Source organism: Pongo abelii, chromosome 6, assembly GCF_028885655.2.
Source record: "Pongo abelii isolate AG06213 chromosome 6, NHGRI_mPonAbe1-v2.0_pri, whole genome shotgun sequence".
Taxonomy (NCBI): Eukaryota; Metazoa; Chordata; class Mammalia; order Primates; family Hominidae; genus Pongo; species Pongo abelii.
In genome coordinates this window covers 42,687,032-42,714,296 of record NC_071991.2, presented here as the reverse complement: position 1 = coordinate 42,714,296, position 27,265 = coordinate 42,687,032, and the positions used below count along the sequence as shown (strand labels likewise).

Below are 27,265 nucleotides of genomic sequence, written 5' to 3'. Positions count from 1 at the left end.
AGGGTGACCAACCCTCCTGGTTTACCAGGAATGAGGGACTTCCTGGGACACAGGACCTTCAATACCAAAACTCAGAAAATTCCAGACAAATTGGAATGAATTGGTTATCCTACTTTTATCTCCTTAAGCTTATTAAGGAGCATTATGTTAGAATCCGCCTTGTATAACTCCAACATATATAATCTATTTCTATCTTTTTTTTTTTTAGATGGGGTCTCGCTCTGTCACCAGACTGGGGTGCAGTGGTGTGATCTCAGCTCACTACAACCTCTGCCTCCGAGGTTCAAGCAATCCTCCTGCCTCAGCCTCCAGAGTAGCTGGAATTACAGGCGCCCACAACCACCACCCCACCACGCCCGGCTAATTTTTGTATTTTTAGTAGAGATGGGTTTCACCATGTTGGCCAGGATGGCCTTGATCTCTCTCTCTTTTCTTTTTTTTGAGACAGAGTCTCACTCTGTCGCCCAGGCTGGAATGCAGCGGCACGATCTTGGCTCACTGCAACCTCCGCCTGCTGGGTTCAAACATTTCTCTTGCCTCAGCCTCCTGAGTAGGTGGGACTACAGGCACACACCACCATGCCCGGTTAATTTTTTGTATTTTAGTAGAGACGGGGTTTCACTGTGTTGCCCAAGCTGGTCTCGATCTCCTGAGCTTAAGCAATCCGCCTGCCTCAGCCTTCCAAAGTGCTGGGATTACAGGCATGAGCCACCGCACCTGGCCTTTCTATCATTTTTTTCCTGCTTCCTTTCTTTTTATGATAACTTGTCTCCTGGTATGTTTGGTTACTTTGAACTATGTTGAAAAATATAGTTTTAAAGTAGTTTATAAAAATAATTTGAAGCCTACCATAAGATTATTCTTTCCCACAGAGAATTTATGTTTGTCAGATGTGTGAGGCCATCACTCTAGGAAGCCTGATACTTTAGAAAAATGGGATTATCTTAATATAATGATGATTCCAAGCTGAGACAAATCTTCTGCAAGAACCTGACTACATCCCTTTATTTTTAATTCTAGGATTAACTCTTTGAGTTCTCAAACAAAGCATTGGGGGTTTGCCAAGGCCATCTCATTTTGTTGAGCCCTAGATTCCAATCTCTGTTTTACTAATTCTGTAAGACTATTAAAAATACTACAGAACCTTTAAGCTGTTCCCCCCATTTTAAGCAAATATATTCTGTTTTAAAAAATTTAAAAATTGTTAATTTAAAAAATCCTTAGCTCTTCCTCCTTCTTTCAGTGTTACATAAGCAAAAGAGAAATGTAGATAGAGAGTAGGGAAGGAATCATTAAGTCTATATTCCTAGAAACAAATCATTCACAAATTCATCTGTTCTTTAGGCTCAGTTTTTCTTTTTCCTATTGCCAGAAAAATCTCCACTTCTCAGAGCCATTACCTTTTGTTCTACCTAATTCCTAAAGCTTCAAAGAAGTTCATACAGCCAGAAGAGGAGAAATCTGAGCATTGCTTTTCTTGGGCTAGCTCTTGCTTTCTCTTTAGCCTCTCATTGCTATAGGAATTGGGGCAGTCATGAAGATCTTAGCTCACTTGCTGGAAGTGCTTCACCTCCCAGTTTCAAGCTGGTCATATTTCCTGTTTATCCCCCACTGTCTAGCTTTGGAAAGTTACATTTCCTTAAGGTAAAAGAGGCAGATTGTGGTCATAGTTTGGTCTGATTAGTGCTGATATCCTTTGCTAAAGAAGGTGACGAATCAACAAAGATTGAGTGAACAAAGATTAATCCAATAATCAGAACATGTTGGAGAAGCTTTGCCTTTTGGCCAGAGCCTGAGAAGCAACTGAGGTTTTGGCAAGATTAGAATAATGGACATCCCTTGAGGCAGCCACGGATTTCTAAAATATGCAAGAAAGTCTTTCCCTCCTCAGAGGAGTCCTTCCAGTAATCTTCCTATGCCTCTTTGCAGAATGGGACAGAGGCACATTTCTTGTGGCACAAGATAACTTCAAAGGAGTTGTTTAGACTCGGAAGAATGTGCATTTGTTTTTATAACCTCCTGGGTTGTAGTTATGAGTTAGAGAGAAGGGAAGCACACATTGTTTTTAGGTTTTCTGTAAGTAACCACCACAACTCCTCAACAACAAAAGCTTCCCTTGTCACATCGTCCACTTGGGCACACAAAGATCTTTTCCATATATAGGTAGTTGGATGCCGTTCTCATGAATTGATTAGTTGAATTTGAAGAAAAAGGTGTTTTTTGTATCAACATCCTTCTCAGATTTCTATTGTTGGGTGTTGTCTTAATTAAAATAAAAATTTGATTTGAAGTCCCTTTCTTAGCAATCTCTGGTTTTGTTTTATGTTTGGTTTAGTTTCATTTCCCCCTTTCCCTCTGCTGTTTGAAAATTAAGTTTATTTTAAATGCAGAGAATGCCCTGTTTATTCAACCAAATGGTATCTTTATGTGGAAAAGGAAAAAAAAAAAAATCCAGACTGCTTTCATTGCTGCTTGACTGTCTCAGCTGAATAGTTCTGTGGTTTGTTTTTTCTCTTTTGTGTGCATTTTTACTTCCAGCTGTGCAGCACACATAAAACTGCGCTGTGGTGAGACTCTTTGATAGACTATGCTACTTGAATGTTCATTGAACAAACAATTGCTCATCATCTCTCAACATCAATGAAATAATATTGCAATGACTTCTTTTTTTTTTTCTTTAAAAAAAAGACTTGAACAACTGATTTTCCATTCACATAAAATTTGTCTTGGGTGTGTGCTTGTGGGAGTTTTGTTTTTGTTAGGAGTAAGGACTGTAATATTTCTTTTGATTGTTTTACGTGCATTGCGATAGTTTTCATTTTGCTGCGAATTCTATGTGTAAATACTTTTAGAATTCTCAGTATTTGCAAATATTTTCACCCAGTCTGTGGCTTGTCTTTTCATTTCTTGGTAGTCTTTTGCTGAGAAGTTTTTAATTTTAATAAAGTAGAGCATATAAATTCTTTCATGAATCATGCCTTTGATGTTATATCTAAAAAGTCATTGTCACACCCAAGGTCATGTAGATTTTCTCCTGTGTTATCTTCTAGGAGTTTTGTAGTTTTATATTTTACAGTTAGGTCTGTAATCCATTTTGCATTAATTTTTGTGATGGGTGCATGCTCTATATCTAGATTTGCCTTATATATTTATGTTTCTTGACAAAAATTGTATATATTTACAGTGTACAACTTGATGTTTTGATATGTATTTTTTGTAGAATGGCCAAATCATGCCAATTAACATCTGCATTACCTCACTTATTTTTTTGTTTATGGTGAGAACACCTAAAATCTATTCTCCTAGCAATTTTCAAGTATATACAATACAGTGTTATTGACTATAGTCACCATGTTGTACAGTGGATCTCTTGAACTTATTCTTCCTGTCTAACTGATAGTTTATATCATTTGACTAACATCTCCTCAATCTACCCTCTACTCCCAGCTTCTGGTAATCACCATTCTACTCTCTGCTTCTATGAGTTTGTTTTAGATTCCACATATAAGTAAGATCATATGTTAACTGCCTTTCTGTGCCTGGCTTATTTCACTAAAATAGTGTTATCCAGGTTCTTCCAGGTTGTTACAAACTACAGGTTTTTCTTTTTTAAAAGGCTAAATAGTATTCCACTGTGTATATATACGACATTTTCTTTATCTATTTATGCACTGATATACACGTAGGTTGATATCATATCTTGGCTATTGTGAATATATTCATTTTTATGCATTTGGATGCCTAGTTGTCTCTGCACTATTTGTTGAAAATACTACATTTGCTCCATTTTATCACCTTTGTTCCTTTGTCAAAGCTCAATTGACTGTATTTATGTGGATTTATTTCTGGGCTCTCTATTCTGTCCCACTGACCTATCTGTTATCTTGCTAATACCCTATAGTCTGGATTACTGTAGCTTTATAGTAAGTCTTGAAGTTGAGTAATGTCAGTTCTCCAACTTTATTCTCCTCCTCCAATATTGTGTTGGATATTCTTGACTCTCCATATGTACTCTGGAATCAGTTTGTCAAACACAGAAAAATGAAACTGGACACCTATCTCACCATAAACCAAAATCAACTCAAAACAGATCAAAAACTTATACATAAGACCCAAAACTATAAAAATACTAGAAGAAAACCTAGGGAAAATTCTCCTGGATATTGGTCTAAGCAAAGAATTTATGACTAAATTTTCAGAAGCATGGGCAACAAAAGCAATAATAAACAAATGGGATCTAACTAAACTAAAAAGCTTCTGCACAGCAAAAGAAATAACAGAATGAAGAGACAACTGGTTGAATGGGAGAAAATATTCACAAACTCTTAATTCAACTAATATCCAAGCTAATATCTAGAATACACACGAAACTCAAGTCAACAGGAAAAAAATCCCAAATAATCCCATTAAAAAGTAGGCAAAGGACATGAATAGACATTTCTCAAAAGCAGACACACAAATAGCCAACAGGTATATGGAAAAACACTCAACATCACAAATTGTCAGAGAAATGCAAATCAAAACACGAAGAGATCTTATTGCAGTCAGAATGACTATTACTAAAAACACAAAAAATCACAGATGTTGGGGAGGATATGGAGAAAGCAGAACTCTTATACACTGTTGGTGCAAATCTAAACTAGTACAGCCAGTATGGAAAAAAGTAAGAAGATTTCTCAAAAAACTAAAAACAGAAAATGGAGAGGGGAAAGATGGCCAAATGGAAGCCTTCATAGTCATCCTTCCTGCAGAAACAACAAATTTAGGTTGAATATTTTGGTGATATTTGGTTCGTCATCATAAGAACCAAAAATCAGGTAAGTGACCATACTACCTGGTTTTAACTTCATAGCGCTGAAAGAGATGCTAAAGAGGGTAGGAAAGACAGCCTTGAATTGCCAACACTACCCCTCTCCCAACGCCCAGCAGCAGCCATGTGGTGCGGAGAGAGAATCTATGCATTTTGGGGAGGGAGAGTGCAGTGATTGTGGGACTTTGCGTTAGAACTCACTGCTGCCAACACTGGGCAGAACACAGCTGATGCTTAAGGAGGGAGCATTTAGACAAGCCCTACTAGAGGAGAATTGCCCATCCTAGCCATTGTAACTTCAGTTTTGCAAGCCTCGCCACTGTGGGCTAAAGTGTTCTGGGTTCTAAATAAACTTGAAAGGCAGTCTAAGCCACAAGGACTGCAACTCCTAGGCAAGTCCTAGTGTTGTGCTGGGCTTGGAGCCAGTGGACTTGGGGGGCATATTTTCCGAAGTGAGACATGAACTGGGGCAGTTAAGGGCGTGCTTGTGCCACCCTACTCCCAAACCCAGGCAGTGCAGCTCACACCTCTGAAAGAGACTCATTCCTTCTGCTTAAGCAGAGAAGAGGGAAGAGCAAAGAGGACTTTATCTTGCAACTTAGATACAAGCTCAGCCACAGTGGGATAGGGCACTGGGCAGAGTCATGAGGCACCTATTCCAGACCCTAGCTCCTGGATAATATTTCGAGACACACCCTGGGACATTAGAGAACCTACTTCCTTGAAGGGGAGGACCCAGTCCTGGCAGGATTCATAACCTTGTAAGTAAAGAGCCCTTGGGTCCTGAATAATCAGCAGCAGTAATGAGGTAGTACTTGCCATGGGCCTTGAAAGAGACTCTGAGACATGCTGACTTCGAGTGTGATCCAGCACGTTCCCAGTTGTGGGGGCTATGTGGAGACAGTCACACTTGAAAAAAGCAAAGGGAAGAGTAAAGGGGATATTTATCAGTTAATGGATGTTTGGCTTGTTTCCACTTTTTGGCTACTATGAGTAATGCTACTGTGAACATTAATGTGTAATTTTTCCTTGTGAACATATTTCATTTTGATGTATATGTGAAAATGGAATGGCTGAGTAATATAATAATTATATGTTTATGTTTTTGAGGAGCTGACAAACTGTTTTCCAAAGTGAGTTCACCATTTTACCTTCCCACAAGCAAAGAATGAGGGTCTTTATATTTGTACCTCTTTGCCAACACCTGTTATTGTCTTTTTTATTATAGCCATCCTACTGGTTATGAAGTGTTATCTCCTTATGGCTTGGATTTGCATTTCCTTGAAAACTAATGATGTTGAACATGTTGTCATGGGTTTCTTGGTCATTTGTGTAACTTTGGAACGATGCTAAGTCATTTGTCCTTTTAAAACTGGGTGATTTCTTCCTTTACTTTTTCTAAATTTTCCCTTTTGAAAAGCGTTTTGAGACATCTGCTTGATCTAATGAACATTCTTGTTTACAGTCTTCATGATTTCCTTTATACCAATCATTTCACAATCCTTTCAATCTAACTTTATATAATGGCCCATCTAGCCCTTTGGTCATTTTAATTGCTTTTTCCTGATCTTCCTCTGATTTTATAAAGTTTTTCCCGAGGTATATGGATAAGAATTGTAGATGAAATTTTATTGCTGTGTACAAAGGAAAGGAAATATTTCTTTTTCCTGAGGATGCCCCAGCATGAGTCATATTGGATTTCAAACTATTAGGGAAGTATTTGAAATGACTCTTGTGTCCTTCCTCAGTCATAATTAAAGCCTCCCATGTGCTAAATTAAGTTTATGTATCCCTTATGCAAGTAGAATGGAGAAGAGAAAGCCTGGAATTTTTAATAATAATCAGGCCTGTTCAAGAAGGCTGATTTTGCTACTTACCATTTTGTGACCTGGGGCAAGTTACTCAACCACTTCATAAGTAAAACTGGGATAATCATAACCACAAAATATTGTTGTGAAGATTAAACTGATGATGACTGAAAAACAGCTCATAAGATAACTAACAATAAATCACAAATGCTCAACAAATATTAACAACTTTCCCATGGGCCTACATGAAAATTCTTATTAGCTTTCCTTTCTACTTTTTGCTTTTGTGTGCTATTATGCCATTTCATTTTCCTACCACTTTAAGTCCGTTTTTAAAGCTTCAAGTTTTACACTGATTACAGGACATAATAAAATTTACAGGTTAATCTAATGTTAGCACTGATTTCCCAGATACACTTTGCATGTTCTTTTGTTATTCTGAGAAGTGTGCGTACATGCACGTGTACACACACACATGCACACACACACGTGCACATACCCACACTCAGATCTTTTCTGTTCGGATAACAAAACAGTCTCTGCCAGTGAATGTTCACTTATTAAAAATAAACTTTGGCATATCACTTTTTTCTCAGCTTGTTGAATAATATCCACTTTCTTCTTAAAGTGACTTTTTCAGAACCCTTAGTCTTCATTTCCGGTTTTGACTGACTAAACAGCTGTTGCCCTGAGATTTCATTTTCCTTGTAGCATAGTTTATCTCTTTCTTGGACCTCATGCTTCTTTTTTTCATAGATCCAGTTTCATTCACATGAATACTTTTCAGAAAGGGTGTATAAAACAAAAATCTGACTGTTATGCTGGCCATAGAATTTTAGATACAAAACTCATATCTCTTAGAAATTGGCTTATTTCCATCTAGCATTCTCATAAGGACACTAGTAATCTGCTTGCTGTTCATTTGTAAATAAACATGGACACCCCTTCTCTTCTGAAGATTTCAGGATATTTCAAAACTTTTGTTATCCGAAGTCTAAGATGTGTCTAAGAGTGGGATTTGATTGCATTTTGGAGACTAGCATCTTTCTTTGTTTAAATTACTTTTCCAGCTTTATTGAGGTATAATTAACAAATAAAATTATATATACTTAAGGTGTACAATGTGATGTTTTGACAGACATATATAGTAAAATAATTACCACAATCAAGCAAATTAATGTACCTATCACCTAACATAATATCACTTTTTTTTTGGTGATGAAAACACTTAAGACCTACTCTCTTAGAAAATTTCAAGTATATAATACAGTATTGTTAATTCCAGTCACCATGCCATACAGCAGATCGCCAGAACTTACTCATTCAGTATAGCTGACATTTTGACTAGCATTTCACCATTTCTCCCACTTCCAGCTCCTGTCAACTACCTTTCTACTCTCTGCTTCCATGAGTTTGATTATTTTAAATTCCACGTATAAGTGAGATCATGCATTGCTTAGCATAATATCCTCTAGGTCTATTCATGTTTTCGCATATGTCAGGATTTGCTTCTTTTTTGAGGTGGAATAATATTGCATGGCATATATAAGTCACATTTTCTTTAGCCATTCATCTAGTGATGGCCATTTGTGTTGTTTCCATATTTTGGCTATTGTGAATAATGCTGTAATGAACTTAGGAGTTCAGGTATTTTTTTGAGTCCTGGTTTTAATTCTTTTAGATACATACCCGCAAGTGGGATTTCTGGATCATGTTAGTTCTATTTTTCACTTTTTGAGGAAACTGCATATTTTTTTCTGTAATGGTTGTAACAGTATACATTCCCACTAACAATGTGTAAGGGTTCCCCCTTTTTCATATTCTCATCAACACTTGTTACCTTTTGTCTTTTTGACAACAGTCATTCTAGAAAGTGTGGGTTATTACCTCACTGTGGTTTTGATTTGCATTTCCAAGATGATTGGTGCTGAGCACCTTTTCATATCTGTATATCTTCTTTTGAGAAATGTTTACTCAGGTCCTTTTCTCACTTTTTAATTTTTAAAAAAAATTTTTACTATTGAGTTGTGGGAGTTCCTCATCTACTTAAGATGGTAAGCCCTTATCAGATACATAGGTTGCAAATATTTTCTCCCATATTGTAGGTTGTCTCACTGTGTTGATTTTTTTCCTTTGCTGTGCTTAGCTTTTTATTTTCATGCAGTTCAACTTGTCTATTTTTGCTTTTGTTGCCTGTGCTTTTGGGGTAATATCCAAAAAATCATTGCCTAAACCAATGTTTTCCCCTTTGTTTCCTTCCAGGAGCTTGACAGTTTCTGGTCTTATGTGTAAGTCTTTAATTCATTTTTTGAGTTGATTTTTGTGTATTGTGTGTGAAATAAGGGTCAAATTTCATTAGTCTGCATGTGGATTTAATTTTACCAGCACATTTATTAAAGAGACTATCCTTTCCTCACAGTATATTCTTTTACCCTTGTTGAAAATTAGTTGACTGGGTTAATTTCATTCTATTGATCTATGTGTCTGGTTTTATGCCAGTATTGTACCATTTTGATTACTGTAGCTTTATAGTATAATTTAAAATCAGTAAGTGTGATGCCTCTAGTTTTGTTATTTTTGCTCAAAATTGCTTTGGCTACTTGGGGTCTTTCTGATTCTTATGAATTTATGATTCTTGTTTCTATTTCTTTGAAAAATGCCACTGCAATTTTCATAAGAATTGCATTATATCTGCAGATCTCTTAATGTTTAGCCTATTGGGGATTTTCTGGGCACTAAGACTATGGATGTTCAACTCTCTTCTCTGATTTTGGAAGTCTCCTGTCATTATTTCTTTAAATAAGCTTTCTTTTCCCTTCAGTTTCTCTGTTTCTTTTAGGACTTCCATAATGTATATATATTGGTTCACTTAATGTTCCCATTAGTCACATAAGCTTTCCTCACCCTTTTTAATCCTTTTTCCCTCTAACTTAATAATTTCAAATAATCTGTCTTTGAGTTCAGTCATTGTTTATTTTCCTTCATGACTGAGTCTGCTGTTGAAACTCTCTATTACATTTTTCAGGTCAATCATTTTATTCTCAGCTCTAGGATTTCTATTTGGATCATTTCAATGTTTATTATTTCTTCAACAGACTTCTTATTTCATTCATGTGTTATTTTTCTAATTTCACTTAGTTGTCTATCTCTGTTCTTTTGTAGCTCATCGAGCTTGTTTAACACATTTATTTTGAATTCTTTGTCAATCAGTTCATGAATTCTTTGTCAATCAGTCCTTTACTTTAGGGTTGGTTACTAAAGCTTTTATTAGTTTCTTTTGGTAGTGTCACATTTGCCTGGTTCTTTGTGATCCATGTAGAGTGGGGCTGGAGTAAAGTCATGAGACTTGCCTCAGACAACACAGTTGGGTCTGAAGTCAGCATGCTTGTAACCTAGAGGCCTGGATACTCCTGGATCCCTTGGCCAGGGGGATATGACGGCTTCTGGTCTGTAGCCAGAACCATAGATGACAGGCCTGCTAGTGGTGCATGGACTTGCTTTCTCAAAGCAACCCTCCTTGGTCTTGGTCTCTACTGGGCTTTTGCAACCTTCTACCTAGATTCCAAAGTTTCCAAAAAGACAGTTCATTCCATGGATAGCAGCCAAATATTTGTTTTTTTTGGTGGGACATGGGCTGGTGACCTCTTGTTCTACTATCTTTCTGATGTAAACACTAGCATGTTTCTTAAGCTTTAGGAAATCTTTTTTCCTCCCCCCTTTTCTAGTCCTCCCACATCCTCTTCCTTCTTCTCTTCCTCCTCCCTCTTTATATTTCCTCCTTTCTGTTTTCTTTTTCTGGAACTCCTATAAGACAGAAGTTGAACTTTTGGTTTTATCCCTGATGTTTCTTAACTCTTCTTTTATATTTTCTTTTTCTGATATTTTTATTTTAGTTTCAGGGTATTTTCTTTGGCTTTAAATTTTAGGACTTCAGGGATTATACTTGCATTTCCATAAACTCTTTCTGATACTATGATGCTCATTTTAAAAAAAGGAAATCTCTTTCTATTTTACAGATCCATTATATTTGACATTTCCTGATGATATTAGTTATATTTTCTAAAATGTTTTCATCCTATATTTGAGTAATAAATACATATTTCTCATAGAATCGATAATTGCATATGAATATCTGTCTTTTATTTTGTATTTGATTTTTTTCAAATATTTTGTTATCTTATTGTCCATTTGAAACCTTATGAAAGGTTTCCTATATGACTTTCTACACGTTTTTTTTTCCCCAATCACCATCTTCCCTCAATTTTCAACTTCTAATTCTGTGTTTGTGGGCAGGGCTTATCTTTAGCTTAGCTCTCAGGCAAACGTTTGTTCAGCTCCTGTGGAAGCAGTTTGGAGGTTTCTTGAAGAATTAAAAATAGAATTATCATTCAACCTGCAATTCCATTACTGGGTATATACCCAAAGGAAAGTAAATCATTCTGCCAAAAGGACAAATGCATTCACATGTTTATCACAGCACTATTCACATAGCAAAGGAATGGAATCCACCTTGGTACCCATCAACAGTAGATTGGATAAAGAAAATTTATCCAATTTAGTACATAAACACCATGGAATACTATGTAACCAGAAAAAAGAACAAAATAATATCCTTTGCAGCAAGATGGATGCAGCTGGAGGCCATTATCCTAAGTGAATTAACACAGTAACAGAAAACAAAATACTGCATGTTCTCACTTATAATTTGGAGCTAAACATTGGGTACACATGGACATAATGATGGGTACAATAAACACTGGGGACTCCAAAAGAGGGAGAGAGAGGGCAAAGGTTGAAGAACTACCTACCGTGTACTATGTTCACTATTTGGGAGATGGGTTCAATTAAAGCCCAAACCTCAGCGTCAGTGCAACAATCCTGCACATGTACCTCCTGAATAAAAAACAAACAAAAAACCACAAAAACAACAACAAAAAAACCAGCATATTTAAAAAAGAATAGATAAGCAAGCAAAAACTCACTGTCTCAGTCTGATAGCAAAGGGAGAAAAAACAGAGAGATTAAAAAAAAAATACTCAGATCCATCGAACGTGCTAACTAGAGATATGCTAGAGAAAAAAGATAGCAACAAACTTAGTTGTTCGAATAAAGTTCCTCCTAAAAAATTGGAGAAATTCACACTGAACACACAGGACTCTACTGCATAAAAAGAGTAACAGAAATTTATGTTACTTAATTACTGTAATATTAAAAACTGAGGTACATGTGGCAGAGATATGTAGTGGTCAACACTAGGCGTTCAGAAGGGCAGGTGCAGGAATGCCAATAGCACCTTCAGTTTAAGAACCTGCTGAGGCGATTGACCCCATGAAGCAAATGTAGGGACCAGTGCAAAATTATCCCAGGAAGTAGGCTTTGTGGACATAAGTAACTCCAGAGCATAGGAAATAAAATCACTGGATAGAGCCTGCACTCAGGACCAACAATAGAAAACTGTAAATGGAATGAGCATTAATGGTCTTGGATTCAGCAGGTGGGAAAGAAAGACACCTTAAACTTGTGGGACGCCATTGATACAAAGTTCTGAGTTATGTAAGAAAGCTAAAATATCACAGCTGCCCTTCACTGGGAGAGTAGCATAGAAGGATTCACTCTCCCTACCCCCTTCAGATATGCTGAACACAATTCCACAATTAACCTCCTGCTTTCCATTCTGAACCATAGACATCAACTGGCCTCTGGGTGAGACAGAATGTCTTCTCTTTCTCCAGATAACGCGGATGACCTTCTATAGAATTTATGGGAATGAGATCATATGCAGATAAAATCAGCACTGGGAAGTTAGATTGCTCTTTTCTTCTTCTAAGAAGAAGAGTCATATCCCTGGGTGACCACAGTCACTGAGGTTACATCAAATGACTTAAGAGAACAAAAGCTCTGCGGATTGTGATGGTTGGCACTTATCCCCCACTAAGAATGGAGCTTCCATTCTTAGTCACTTCTGCTAGTAACACTCCTGGCCTCTCTCTGTACCCCTCAGTCCCATATCAATGGTAAACTTGCTAGAAGAAAGTGAGCTCAACAACATCCTTCTCTTTTGTATCTTCCAGGAACACATTCTGGTCTGTTCTCTGCCACACAGTAAGGGACCTGACTCTGGCCTGATGTTACCTGACTCCATGAGTAACTGAGTAGGAAAGTTTGTCTAATTTAGAAAGGAGGTATAGGCTAGCCCATTGGACCATAGAACTAAAGGCATGAACTTCAATCAGTTACATGGACACAGTGCTTTCCTCTTGATACGACTGACTCCTATGTCTGTCTTCCACTTGATTGAACTTGAAAGAAGAGAAGGAGCACTGTATTAGTTTGCCAGCACAGCCATAACAAAAAGCACCACAGACTGATCACTTAAACGACAGAAATTTATTTTCTTACAAGTCTAGAGGCTGGAAATCTGAGATTAAGGTGTCTGCAGGGTTGGTTTATCCTGAGGCCTCTCTCCTTCGCTTGTAGATGGTGTCATCTTCCTGAGTCTTCATGTAATCTTTCCTCTGTATCTGTCTGTGTCTTAATCTCTTCTTCTTTTAAGTCACCTGTCACATTGGGTTAAGGGTCACCCTAATGACTTTATTTTAATTTAATTACCTCTTTAAAGACCTTGTCTCCAGAAGCAGTCACATTCTGAGGTACTGAGGGTTAAGAGTTTGACAAATTTTGGGAGGACACAATTCAGTCCACAACAAGTATTGTTTATTGGATTCCTCTAAAACTCCAGCTGGAACAGATGGATGCATTTCTAGTTTTGTCAAAGTGTTACATTCCTTTACTTCCCTAGCATCTATTGCAGGTATAACACAGAATGGTTTCTTGGTATAGCTGTCAGTTCTAGACTTTATTGTAAGTTTTAATCATTTACTTTTAAATATAACTTACCATCATAAGCCTAATAAATAAAATTAATTACGCAACCAAATATGCTAAGAAGAACCAGATCATTGCAGCCTGGAGTAGAATGTGACCTCAAACATTTCAACCACGATTATAAATTACCATTGTATCATTCAAAAATAAGTGATTTTATCAGTCATTTCTCATAATTAATTCTTATACGAAGAAACATGGGCTCAGAATGACAAAGAGTGAGTTTTTAAATCACAGAAAGTTAACATAAGACCCTGGAAAGAGGCAATAGAAGAACTGACAGGGTGTTAAATCTGTGCCTAAAACCTATAGTAAGGAAGCATGCAACTAGAATTAAAATGGTTAGAGGAAACTGTACGGATGAAACAGAAAATGCCCTGTGTCCTCAGAGGTTAAAGGTTTAAGGCAAGTGAGTAGGACTTACTTGGTAAGACTTCTAGGGAGAAAGTGTCTTAGGTTCTTATTCTGGGATAAGGCCAGAGTAAAGAGGCTGAAAGGAATGGACAGCCTCATCTACGAAGACCCAGGCTAGGAGGGACAAGGCATTTTTATAGTTTGGGGAGCAGAGGGCTCATGGAAGGGAGGAAGGGAGCACAAACTAGAATAGATCATTGGAAGAAAGTCACATCCTCAAATTCCAGAGGGAACTTTGCGTGCGAAGGCAGGCAGTGTTTTGTGACGGCTGTCCCTGGCTTGGGAACCACAGAAGATAGAGAAAGTGTACACGGCAGGTGGTAGGGAACAGGCCAGGGAGGTAGATAAGGACCAGCTTTGAAAGGCTTTGACTCTGATCCTGGGTTGGTTTCTCTCCCTTCTTCACCATGCTATCCTATATGGTTACTTACTGAAAGTCACCACTTCTTCAAAACCAGTTGTTTTAAGTGCTAAACTTGTCCTTCAGATTGATCTTGGAGGTAAATCAAGTGACTGATTTTTCGTTCACCATTTATGTCCTGGAGATTAAGGGAGGGCGTCAGAGGCAAGTAACTGGTAATTGTTGAAACATTTGTAGACGTGTCCTTCTTAATTGACTTTGGCCCCACTCGTTTACAAGTCTGAGAAGGTGCCTCTAATACAGCAGAGTGCAGGTTTTAGACACAGTTTAATTAAATAGTCTGGTGCATTATTTGTTTCCTTCCTCAGCATGTAAAGAATAGCCCATCCATAAGGAACCCTATAAAATATTGTGCCGTTTTATGTATCTTTTAGTTCTTCAGTGCCAGGAAAATAAAATCCCTTTGATTCAAAAGAGGTGTGAGGCAAACTTTTGAAGTTCTCTCCCCACCTTCTCTGGAATCTTTAATCTTTTGAGATCATGAAAGTAAAAAATATTTTTGCAAAATCACCAGTCGAATTTAGGACTAAGAAAATGGTGATTTTTTTGGAGTCTGTAGATGTAGGTGGAAAGCATGGACTTTGCCTGCCACAGACCCTATCTTTACCTCATAGGGTTTTTCAAGCTCTTATCCTGCTTATTGCTCTTGGCTCTGCAATATCCTTTTTTTTCCCTGATCTCCTTTCCATACAAAAGCAAGGATCTAATTATTTTAGGATCTGGTTCTTGAGTAGGCCAAAAAAAGTAAAAAAGTTGTCTAAGGAAATCTAGGGAGGTACAGGAGGGCAGTCCATTGAACTACAATCAGCCTCTCCTACTTTCATTTATCTCCTTAATAAATAGATATTAATCATCTTTTATGTGCCAGGCATTTGCTAGAAGTGTGATTTTTATCAAATTACTTAACTTCTTTATATTTCTGGTTCCTCACAATGTTGTTGATAAGATGGACTGACATAACGTGTCAAATATTGACTAATATGTGGCATAACGGGGCCTCAACAAGTATAGACACTTCTTTACCTTCTTCATTGGTTTTTGCAGATTAATGTTGAAATATGTGTGATGTTTTTGAAGACTATGAAGTAAAAAATTCCTAGTTCTTATCTTATATCCACCATTTACTGAACTTTTCCAAGTGTATACAACTTTTTGAGCAATAGTGTCCCTATTTGAAAACCGTATTAAGAATACCATCCTAGGCTGTGTACTTGTGAGGATTCGTGAGATAATCTGGTACAAGGCCTGGACTGAGGGAGACAGGAGATGCTGTTGCTCTTCTCTTCCCAGAGTGGGGTTCTCCCTCCATGCATCACCATGTCTTAACCCTGGGACTCTAAGCTACCAAATGAATGAGAAATTCAAGCCGTAGAAAGATTGAAAAGAGAGAGCCTTTTAGGTAGGAAGGCTTTAAAGTAGGTGTTTCATATATCTTTCTTTAAGAAAGCTATAATGTTCCATATATGAGATTTTCATAGCAAACTTAATGTTATATTTTAAAGTTAACCATTTCACAAGTGCATCTTACTCATTAGTGTTTAACACACAAAAAAAGGGTAAAATATGCTTTCACAGAATGAAAGTAAAATCATCCCAGAGAAGTTTTGTGAGGGTAAAATAATGCCAACAAATCAATTAATTAATCAAACCACTATTAGTGTTATTAAATGAAGAACCTGATTAAAAGCCAAGATCAAATTCTACATTTGACATAGCAGATTTGATATAATAAAGAAAATGAAGATGACAACAAAAGTCCACTGGATCCTGGACCTTAGATGTGGCAAATAAAATAATCTGGATCAAGCTTATCTACAAAGGGCACAACTATTAATTAATTATAATTAACACTTCTATTACCAGATTCTCTTCTCTTTTCACATTTGGTATTTATAATTTCTTAATAATAAATTAATATTGAAATTAGATTATCAAATATCTGAGTTAATATAATTATGCTATGTTTGCATTTATTTACTTATTACTATTAATCTCGCAAAATATTTGAGAAGTCATAATGAATCAGGTCCATTTTAAGATTATAAATATAGAAATGTGCTCTCTAAACCCAAAGGGGACCACAGGAAGACCTGCCAATATAAAGTCCATTAAAAGGCATTTAAGTTTTTAGTTATTCAACAAACATGATAGTGTATTACATATAAAGAGAAATCTTTCCCCTTCCTTCCTTCCTTCCTTCTTTCTTTCTTTTTCTCTCTCTTTCTTTCTTCTTTCTCTCTTTCTCTTTCTTTTTCTTTCTTTCTTTCTTCTTTCTTTCTCTCTCTTTATTTCTCTCTCTCTCTTTCTTTATCTCTCTTTCTTCCTCTCTCTTTCTTCCCCTCCCTCCTTTCCTTCCTTCCTTTCTTCTTTTTTTTTTTTTCTTTTGAGATGGAGTCTCACTCTCTCACCTAGGCTGGAGTGCAGTGATACAATCTTGGCTCCCTGCAACCTCTGCCTCCCAGGTTCAAGCGATTCTCATGCCTCAGCCTCCTGAGTAGCTGGGATTACAGGCACCCACCACAACACCTGGCTATCGTATTTTTAGTAGAGACAGGGTTTCACCATGTCTGCCAGGCTGGTCTCGAAATCCTGGCCTCAAGTGATCTGCCTGCCTCAGCCTCCCGAAGTGCAGGGATTACAGGCATGAGCCACCGTGCCCAGGCTCAAAGAGAAATGTTTCACAAGTCTGAAAAAATATTGTATTTATTTATTTATTTATTTTTGCTTTTTGAGACGGCGTCTCGATCTATTGCTCAGGCTGGAGTGCAATGGCACAATCTTGGTTCACTGCAACCTCTGCCTCCCGGGTTCAAGCGATTCTCCTGCCTCAGCCTCCTGAGTAGCTGGGATTACAGACACGCACTCCTACGCCAGGCTAATTTTTGTATTTTCAGTGGAGACAGGGTTTCACCATGTTAGTCAGGCTGGTCTTGAACCCCTGACCTTGTGATTCGCTGGCCTCAGCCTCCCAAAGTGCTGGGATTATAGGCGTGAGTCATCGTGCCCAACCAAAATATTCTATTTTTAAAGCAAATATGCCCAAAGGGCTTTATGATTTAAGAATGACCTTGTGGTTGTCAGGAAAAATGGTGGAAGAAAAACATCTGAAAAGCCTCTTCTCCATAAAACCAATGAGAACGCTGGAAAAACATGGTCAAAATTAACTTTTTAAAAACACTGGGGCCAGGCGCAGTGGCTCACACCTGTAATCCCAGCACTTTGGGAGGCTGAGGCGGGCGGATCATGAGATCAGGAATTCAAGACCATCTGGCCAACGTGGTGAAACCCTGTCTCTATTAAAAATGCAAAAATTAGCTGGGTATGGTGGTGCGTGCTTGTAATCCCAGCCACTCAGGAGGCTGAGGCAGGAGAATCACTTGAGCCAAGGAGTCGGAGGTTGCAGTGAGCTGAGATTGACCCACTGCACTCCAGCCTAGCAACAGAGCAAGACTCCGTCTCCAAACAAACAAACAAACAACCACTGGAAAACCAGCAGTCTAGCAGATACTGGAGTGGTCAGAAAAGTGTTAGGGATCTTTCAAAGCTCCATTTCAGAGCAGGATCATTATTTGACTTGTGTGATAGTTCCCTGGAAACCCCACTTTTACAGTTTGTCTTCTCTTGACCTGACTTAAAACTCACCCACTGGAATAACCTTTTCTATGGGGGCATTTATCAGAAATAATTGATAGTGATTGCTTATCATCAGAGCTACCTGAGGTGGAAATATTTGGGGTAAACAACAAGCTATTCAGAAAATTTAAAAGGAAATACTGGGTAGTGAATTCTACAGGAGGTTTTAAAAAGTTCTGACATATTCTTGGGAATTTAGAAAGCCACATGCATGTGTAGGGCTGTGTACATGCTCTGAAAATATCTGCAAAAAATCTAAGTTCTGCCCTCTGGCTAACCTTCAGGTTCTGCCAAGCAGGAAGTGAAAGCTAAGGCACAATTCTAAACTGCCTAGCTAAGTAGTGAAGGCTTACTCCAACATACATACAGAGGTCCTTGACAAAGACCGGGAGACTTATTAGTTCCAGGCATTTAAGGAAATCCTCTTTCCAATAACTATCTAACCACTAAACCAACCAAGCAGAGATTTCAGTGGCATACGTGAGAAAGAATGCAGAATTTACAGAATTAGTTCAGGGAATTCACCAGAAAACAGGAGAGCAAAACCAACAACAATAAACAGCAATAGAGACAGCAACAAACCCTGGAGAGGAAGAAAGATCTGATTTTCTGATTTAAAATGTCCAATTTTTCCAACAAAAATTGTGATATGGAAAGAAAAAATATGGCTCCTATGCAAGAAAACAAAAAGAGTCAATACAACCAGTTAATTCCTCAAGGAATCCTAGACATTGGGCTTACATGACAAAGACCTTATTATTTATTTATTTTTATTTTTTAGAGACTGGGTCCCACTTTGTCACCCAGGCTGGAGTACAGTGGTGCAATCATGGCTCACTGTAGCCTTAAACTCCTGGGAGTACAAGTGCACACCACAATGTCTGGCTAATTTTTTAATTAAAGAAATTTTTTTTTGGTAGAGATGAAGTCTTGCTATATTTCCCAGGCCTGTCATGAACTGATGGCCTCGTGATCCTCCTGCCTCGGACCTCCAAAGTGCTGGAATTACACTGTACCTGGCCAACAAAGACTTTAAATCAGTTATTTTAAATATGTCCAAAGAACTAAAGTAAACCACATCTAAAGAACTAAAGGAAAGTGTAACAATGATGTCTCACCACATAGAGAATGTCAATAAAATTTATAAATGATAAAAAAAGAATCAAAAATAATCTGCAGTTGAAAGGTAAAATAATGAAAATAAAAAATTCACTAGAGGGTCTCAGCAGTATCTTTGAACAGATGGAGAAAAGAATCAGCAGATCTGAAAACAGGTCAATGGAGAATATGCTGTCTGAAGAAAAATAAAAGAATGAAGGAAAAAACCCCCAGAGGGCTGCAAGACACTATAAAGAGTCCCAATATATGCACAGTGTAAGTCCCAAAAGGAGAGGATACAGGAAAAGGGGCAAAAAGAATAAGTAAAGAAATAATGGCCCCAAACTTACCAAATTTGATGAAAAACATTAATCTACATATCCAAGAAGTTCAATGAACTCCAGGTGGGACTAAATCAGAGATTTGCGGCCAGACACATCATAAACTGTCAAAGGCAAGAGACAAAGAAAGAATCTTAAAAGCAGCAAGAGAGAAGCATCAAGTACAAGGAAGCCTTAATAAAATTAATAGCTGATTTCTTACCAAAAAATCACGGAGGCCAGAAGAAATGGAATGATGTATTTAGTGTTGAAAGAAAAAGACTGTTAACCAAGAATTCTATATGCAGCAAAACTATCCTTCAAAATGAAGGGGAGGAAAATGACAAGGATATCTGCTCTTATCATTTTCACTCAACATTGTACTGGAATTTCTAGCCAAGGTAATTAAGCAAAGAAAAAAATGCATTCAGATGGAAATGAAGTAGTAAAAATACTTCCATTTTCAGACTATGTTATCTTTTTATAAACAAAATCCTAAGGAATCCATTACACAACTATTAGAGCTAGCTAATAAACAAGCTCAGCAATGTTGCAGGATACAAGATCTACATCTTGAAATAAATTATATTTCTATACACTATCAATGGACAATCCAAAGTATAATTTAAAAATTCATTAAAAATAGCATCAACAAGGATAAAATAATTAGTAATAAATTTAACAAAAGAAATGCAGGATTGCACACTGTAAACTATAAAACATTGTTGAAAGAAATTAAATAAGACCCAATAGAGAGACATTTCACGTTCATGGAAGATTTAATATTGTTAAGTTGGTAACATTCCCCAGATTTATATACCAAGTTAATGAATTCCCCATAAAAATCCAGTTGCCTTTTTTTGCAGACATAAATAGCTGATTCCAAACTTCATAGAGAAATGTAGGGAACCCAGAATAGCTAAAACAGTCTTTAAAAGGAACACAGAAGATGCACACTTCCTGATTTCAAATTTTACTACTAAGCCATGATAGTCAGCTTCATAAGAAGAGAGTGTGGTACTGGCATAAGAATAGATTTATAGAACAATGAAATAGGATTAAGAATCAAGAAACAAAGATCTTATATTTATGGTCAATTGGTTTACTTTAAGGGTATCAACATAATTTAATGGGGAAAAAACAGTCCAGTCCTTTCAACAAATAGTGCTGGGCAACTATTGATAGTCATATGCAAAAAAAAAAAAAAGTTAAATTGTTACTGCACATCATATATAAAAATTAATTCAAAATTGATCAAAGACCTAAATATAAGAACAAAAACTATAAAATTCTTAAGAAAACATAGGTGTGAATCTCTGTGACCTTGGATTAGGCGATTTTTTTTTCTGGATATGATTCCAAAAGAAAAACAACCAAAGAAAAAAAATTTGACTTCATCAAAACTAAAAAATGTTGCACATCAATGGACACTATCAAGGTGAAAAGAACATAGAGAATGAGAAAACATATTTGTAAATTATATATCTGATAAAGGGGCATGCATCCAGACTATGCAAAGAATGTTTACAATAAAAATGCAAATAATTCAATTTAAAAATGGGAAAAAATCGAATGGAGATTTCTCCACAGAAGACATGCAATTGGCCAATAAGAACATGAATATATGCTTAACATATTTAATCATTAGGAAAATGCAAATCAAAAATCACAATGAGATAGCACTTCAGACTCACTAGTGTAGCTATACTTTTTAAAATGGACAGTAACATGTGTTGGCATGGATGTGGTAAAATTGGAACCCTTACACACAGCTAATGAGAAGTAAAATGGTTTAACTGCTATGGAGTACAGTTTGGCAGTTTCTTGAAATGCTAAACATGGAGTTGTCATTAACCTAGAAAGTGCAGTCCTAACTATATCATGAAGAGAAATAAATACATATATACACACAAAAACTTGTTCATGAATGCTTATATCAGCTTATTTGTAATGGCCCCAAAGAGGAAACAATCCAAATATCTATCACCTAATGAATGGATAAACACAATATGGTATATCTAGTATATCTAATGTTCCAATGGAATATTATTCAGCTATAACAAAGAAGGAAGTATGCTACAACATGGATGAATCTTGAAAACATGCTGAGTAAAAAAAGCCAAACACAAAAGGCCACATAATATATTATTCTCTTTATATGAAATGTTCAGAATATGCACATCCATAGAGATAGAAAGTAGATTAGTAATACCTAGGGATAGGGTGCAGGAGAAATTGATTAATAGGTAAAGGGTGATTGTTGATAGGTAAAGGGTTTCTTTTTGTGGTAATGAAAGGGTTTTAAAATTGACTGTGGTAATGGTTGCACAATTTTGTCAATGTACTATAAACCATTAAATGGTACACTTTAAATGGGTGAATTATGGTATGTAAATATAAATGTGCCATGATAATCATATCTCTTTCTGAGCTCCATAGGCATACTATCCAATTGCTTACCTGAAATCTTCTTTGGATACCTCAAAGATATCTCAACAACAGTATATTCCATTTGGATTCATCATCTACCTCTTTTCCCCTCATCCGTCTTTCAGAATTCCTTATCTCAATTGCAAAAATCAGTCCGTCATTCAGTTGCATACTGTAGAAACCTGAGAGCCATTCTTTAAACTTCCCTCCTTTTAACTACTTGTTCATCTTACTTCCCAGGCATCTCTTTTATCCACTTTTATACATCTCTACCTCACCACCATAGTAAATCTGGACCGTTTTAATAGTATCCTAACTAATCTTCCCATATCCATTCACAGCTTTTTCAAATCTCCACCTTCTCCACTTTAAATCAGGGTGCATTTTCAGAATGCTAATCCAATCATGTCACCCTCAACCTAACCTGTAGACTCAAATTGCAGAAGATCCTACATATTCTGGCCCCTTTCTGCTTGTTCAACCTTTCACACCTGATTTCTGCTAAAAAAAAAAAAAAAAAAAAAGTCAACAAATATTATAAGTAGATAGCAAAAAATTATTAAACCGATTATGTGTTTTAATGTCTCTTACAAATATCTATACATGAAGCACAACATTTTTCAAGATTTCATGAATAGGTAGGTAATTTAGAATTATTGTGTTTAAAATAAATTCTTCAATATATTTTCAATGACAATTCTTGATGGTATTCTTGTAATGACTGATTATAAACTTATATTTCAATTAAACAGATAGACCAATCTTTCTTTTTATTATTTTCTCCCACATTTTGAAAGCGGAGGTAGCCTTTCTTCAAATGGAATCTTATTAGAAAACTAAATGTGAAACAAGAAAAATTAGTTGCCCTGGTGAGGGGTAGTGGAAACCGGTCTTCTGTCAGCTTGAGCCCTTTCTTAGTATCTGATCTAGATTCCCAATTATATAGGAGACACAGTTGAAATTCACTGGCCTAACCCATGAAACATTGTTTATAAAAAAGAGTGATGTCATGGCTTTAATTTTTTCATTTGCATTAATATTTGTTCTAAAAAACTTACTTTTGAAATCTTCCAAGGACCTCTTTTTAATATCATGGGTAGTACCTCCATTCCTTTTTTTCTTGTAGTTCCTGCATGTTGATTTATATTATTTTTTTCCTTTCCTGGCCACCTGTACTGTATTCATATCTCCTGTGAGAATCACCTCAAGGGTTCTCCATGATAGTTTACAGAAAAATCCATCATTTGAGATGCATTTATTTCTTCATTTGGTAAGATTAATGGTGCTTTCGGAAGCATTGACAATTTACCCTTTCGCTGACCCTGCGAATGATGCTGATGTGCCCATGGAGCACTCAGAGATGAGCATATAAATGCCAGTCCTCTCAGAAAGTCTTACTGCACTCCTCCCCTCAGATAGTATCTTTTCAAATGTCTGGCTTCTACTTCTTCAACTTTTTCCATGCCTCAAAGTGCTACTGTCTCCAGTGATGTATCGGTAAATGTTTAATAATTGGCTCTCCTGAGGGTCAGGTGGGGGAGAAAGCCCTGATTCATAGTGTTTCCCTATTTCAGGATATTTACACGCTGGCTAATTTCAAACCACCAGCGCTGCCACTAGGTGTGGACTGAAGAAGAGCCATGTGGTGGCAGAGGGTTGAATAGTATTTCCAGCAGACAGAGACAGGAGATGTAAACAACCCCAAGGCATAAATGATAGTAAGATAATTAGGAAGGAGTGAGTTTTGAGTCTTGGAAATGCTTCAGCACAGGGTGACTGTCTCACTCATGGGTAGCCACTAACTGGAAGTGGTAAGGATGCGTGGGCTACTTTCCTAAACATCAAAGAACAGAGGAAGCAGAGATGGCAAATTGGTTTAACTTGGGAGCCATCTCTTGTCAGTTGCTTGTGATTTAGTTGGCTGTGTAAAAAAGAATTCTGAAACTCTGTTCTGAGAGTTCTATAGTCTATTATTAATGTTCACTAAGGGCTAAGAAGGAAGGCATATTATATTTTATTCCACACACTTTTCATCCCCTTTATAAGCATATTTATATTGTAAAGCATCCCCTTTATAACCATCTAAGCAGTAGAGGAATATACAGGATCTATTTCACTCTCCTTTGACCTCTATGCATGTCTGCCCATGCCCCACATATGATTCTGTGGTCCCTGCAGGTCCAGAGATACCTTCCCACCCAGCTTTCTGTGCTCGCCACTGCCTCCCAGACACTGCCCTCCATGACCCCCTGGCCCTCAGCCCTGGTGGCCATGGCAGTAGCCTGGAGGGCATCATAAGGGCTCTGGCTTCCCTTCTGGAGAGCTCTGGCACTGGATTCCATGACCTTGTCTCCTTGGCTTTCTGCTCCTTGGTTGCACACCCCACCCCATGATATCTGCTATGTCCCCTCCATTTGCTAGTTCAATGGGCAACCCTTCCATGCTTCACAGACACCAGCTTCTTGTTTTTCTCTCAGCTCAGCCTGTGTCGAACTCCTTAGGCCATAGGGAAGAGACATTCTCTCACCTGACCTGAGGCTCAGGGAATCCTTCCTGACCAGGTGACGCTTCCTGTTGCCTCCCCCTCATAATTCCCTCTCTGCTCCCAGCTCCAGCAAAGGGTTTTGGTGTCATTCAGGATTCCAATTAGATATTTGCACTGAGTTCACCTACACAGGGTCGGGTACACAGCGTGTGATTGAGTCTTCGTTCTGTCAAATTCTCTTCAGTCTATGTACTTTCTCCCTAAGAGGGTTAAAACTTGAGGGCAGAAAAAAAAATCAATCAATCAATCAATTATATGTTATGTAATTCCCACAACCCTTAGAAAATACACTTTTTTATTGCTAGAAAATGGTGACCAGAAATATTAGAAACCGAGGTGACCTTCTGATGGCTTTTAAAGGTTAAATATATTTGAGAGAAACTCGTTGGCATTTTCATTACAACTAGAGATTCAACGATTCCCCCTTATTATGCTAACAATTGGCTTTAAAAAATAACCAGAAGTTGTCTTGTACTCACCACTTAGATGACAAACTGTCCTTCACCCTGAAATGGGCTGAAATGCTGTTAACACACTTCTGACGGGGAGGCTTCTGGACTCTCAGGAAGATGAAAAGCTAACAGAGACAGAAAGAGAAAGCAGCTGCCAGAGCTGTTGTGGTGGAATGAAGGGGCAGGGCTGCACATTTTTGGGTTTTAGTTTTTAATTTTTCAAACACCATTGAGTGTATGAGGGTTTTGGCTTGTGAACAGCAATGCTTCCCTCATGGGCCTATCCTAGTTTGTGGTCACAAGGAGACACTTGGAGAACACAGGTCAGAATAAGTGAACAGGCAGCAGAGGTCATACAAGGAAAACACTAGAGAAAGGATGCTTTAAAAACAGTGTTATAAAATGATAGCAGGCAAAGAGGTCTTTAAAATGCCACTTGAGTAAGCACCAAAACATTGAAATTCCCCAAAGTCTGTGGAAAGAATGAATGGTGATTTGCAAAGTTTTTTGTATTAATACAAGCTCTCTTTTAACTAAAATCTAAGTTCTCAGCCTTTGCGTGCTGGAGGAGGGGTGGAGAGTATGAGATATAAAGTTTTCTAAAGAAAATGAGAACAAAGGTAAAGAAATGAAATGAGGCTGCCTCACAAACATGGCATGCAGGAAATGCCCAGAAAAGAGACGGAATAGGAGTCACTGCTGCTACTTAGATGCTATTTACTTGAAGTGTGTTTTATCTTAAACATATCCTTCTGTGTGCTGTTTTCATTATCCTCATTAGGAGATTAGGGGAACATTTACTCAGTTTAAAATTCTTGCCTTTCATTCCCTCAAGACTCATTGAACGCTGGAGTAATGTAGAAGAATAAATAATATTGTAAAAGAATTTTTTCTTTACTGAATCACAGGGAACATTACTTTTAAATATGTTCTTAAGAGAGAAAAGGTCTTTTCACAGTGGTAACGCTTCATATTTTAGAAGAAAATGTGCATTTAATTAAAATTCCATATGACAATCATAGCATATTATTTAAATACCAAATGACTATTAAAATCACATTTAATTGTGGTCTAAAAAATATAACAGATATGTACCCACAAAACAGCTGTTAAACATCGCCAAAATTTCCTTGATCAGCTTTCTTTTTTTCCTTAAGCATTTCCCAATTACAATTAGCCCAGTTTTGAGAAACGTTTCTTACGCACACATGCACACATACACACATGCAGACACACCAGACACACACACTCATCTTATGAATGTTATAACAAGAAATTTTGTTGAACTGAATGACAATTTTGTGAGGATTATCAGTGATTCAAAAATAATAGCAGAAAAACCCTGAATTTTCCATGTCTGCATGGATGTCTTCACTATGACGTGCTGTATAGAATCAAAGAGCACCTGGAGAATAACAAATATATGCCACATTGAAGACAGAGAAGAGGAGAGAGCTGTCGCTCTCAGATGAATGTTAATACAGTTACTACAACCGCATGGTTCAGTATATTCCAAAGGGCTTTGTGATACCAACTCTGGCACTAAAAAACTGTGGTTGTATTCTGTCAAATCCACACATGACTTTGAAAGCATGTGACTATTCAATACTCACTTTTGAAACAGCCAACTAAATTAAACACTGCATGAGGAAATGGTTTTTGTGTAGCCAAACATCTCAGTGCAATTCATCAAGGTAACCATTTGATTCAGGGATTGCAAATAAGGCAGTTGCTGTCACCAAATTTGTAGGCAAAATTGCACAGAGTACAAAATCAATTAGAATTTTCCTCCTATTCTACTTTTTGGTGCACTTCACTCCCTTTTGGCTTCTCAGGATGCCAGTTATCTTGACTGCAGATTCTAGAAGTCCTTAGGCAGGCCAGGCCCATTCCTGTACTATAGTATCACACTTAAATTTCTTCTTCCCCCAGAAATCTGCTATTTTACAGTAATTTTCCTTCCTACCCCCAATTCCATTCCCACAAAATCCTCACTCATTAAGACTCAGGCAAATGGCAAACTGTTTAAAATAATTCACACTAGAAGACAAACTTGCAGGGAGTTATCTACAATTACGGAGCGGCACTTCACAAACGGATCTTTCCCTCCCCTGGGCCCTCTCTCTCCCGCCTTACTCCTTTCCTTTCTCTGCCTCTGATTTTCCTTTGTTTTAAAAAAGCAACCTAGGACTTCTGGGTAAGAATGTGATGTCAGCACAAGTGTCTAATTCCTCTCCTTCCAGATCCCCATTAAAATGACCGATAGGTATAAAAATAAGAAAAAAAATACTGCTCCAGTGCTGACACTTGGGAAGCCTGAAACTTGCACACCGAATCTCCAACAATTTCTGTTAGATGAGAATGAATTGAAAGAAAAGGCGAACTTATGACTCACCCTAAGTGCAAGAGGGGCAGTGTGCCGACAAAGTGAGTGCAGAGACACAGATGG

The 27,265-nt window shown here is 37.4% G+C and overlaps 1 long non-coding RNA gene across 1 annotated transcript; it reads right to left on the bottom strand.

Annotated features, from left to right (window-relative positions):
• Positions 1-14,354: 14,354 nt before the first annotated feature.
• LOC134761721 (uncharacterized) lies at positions 14,355-24,546 on the bottom strand. The gene is made up of 3 exons (XR_010140785.1): positions 24,347-24,546; positions 19,420-19,514; positions 14,355-14,456 (listed from the first exon to the last, which is right to left on the bottom strand). It is a non-coding gene; the product is annotated as an uncharacterized LOC134761721 (long non-coding RNA).
• Between the last annotated feature and the right edge of the window lie 2,719 nt (positions 24,547-27,265).